Source organism: Triticum dicoccoides, chromosome 4A, assembly GCF_002162155.2.
Source record: "Triticum dicoccoides isolate Atlit2015 ecotype Zavitan chromosome 4A, WEW_v2.0, whole genome shotgun sequence".
NCBI classification, from domain to species: domain Eukaryota; kingdom Viridiplantae; phylum Streptophyta; class Magnoliopsida; order Poales; family Poaceae; genus Triticum; species Triticum dicoccoides.
This window is the reverse complement of record NC_041386.1, coordinates 716,349,887-716,351,190: the sequence shown is the minus strand read 5'-3', so window position 1 is coordinate 716,351,190 and position 1,304 is coordinate 716,349,887.

Genomic DNA, 1,304 nt, shown 5'->3' with positions numbered 1-1,304 from the left:
GAATCGACCCAACGGCGGTGGCTAGAGGAAGCGCCCGTCGGACGACGACCCACCGGCGTGGCGGCGCGGATCCGCGCTGCGGATCGGTGGAGGGGACCGGCGGCCACCACGTCTGTCCATCGGGAAGGATGGAGGGTAGTGGATCGGAGCGGGGGTCGCGCCAGCAGCGGGGCGAGGGGGATAAGAGGAGGCGGGGGAGAGGAAGCGAGAGTGGGGATTTTTTTCTCGGCCGCCGCAAGCTGGAGTAAATATAAGGAGAAGATTTGGGATGGATTATTTTTTTTACTCCGTTAACAGTTATAAGGGATCGACTAGGTGCGGTTTAGAGGAGAAAAAAAGCCAAATATATCCCCTTATGGCGGGATAAGGGATTGGTTAGAGTTGCCTAAGGGGATTAAGTTTTAGGGGATATGTTAGATGAAGAAAATTTTAATGTCTAAAATATTTGGGATTAAGTTTTATGATATCTGCTAGATAAAAAAATCTTTATTTTTTTGACCTTTTGGAGAGAAATTTTGGACTTTCAGTACCACGGATCTTCTAGAAATGCTCTTATCAACTAAGCCACGTAATCCTGTTTTTACTGAATACCATTTGAATTGTCGACCCAGTTTGGTGAGTTGCTCTCGACGGGGATATCAAAGCTTGGCAAATTAAACTAGCGGGGTTATTTTTTTTTTTGCATTTGAGTTGTTCGAACCTTTTTAAAAGAAAAATAGTATACAGTAAATATGTACTCCCTTTGTTCCTACATATTTGTGTTTTAAGAGATTTCAACAAGTGACTACATACGGAGCAAAATGAGTGAATCTACACTCTAAAATATGTCTATATACATCCGTATGTGATATTCCATTTGAAATCTCTAAAAAAACAAATATTTAATTAGTAACGGAGGGAGTATTAGAGTTGTGCATGCCAAGTATATTAAATTAAAAGTTATTTATTCTACAATTTGTGTTTTCTCTATTTGACAAATTTAACCACAGGAGATACCAGGGTCGCTGATCCAACTCGAGGAGAGGACCGTCGGTGCTAGCGCAGGACGAGGCTCCTCTGACGTACTGCAGGGCGCAGTTGGGCCACTGACAGGTGGGCCAACTTGCTTTCGGGCCCACCTGTCAGTGACCCAACTGCGCCCTGCAGTACGTCAGGGGAGCCGAGTCCGCTAGCGCAAGGCCTCCAGGTTAATTAGAACGGGTGATCAGCAACCGCCAAAGCTATGACAAACACCATGAGCACCCACCACCCCTCCCCTCTGCTACCCACATAGGCAATACAGATGCCACCAGCATTGTTGCTTT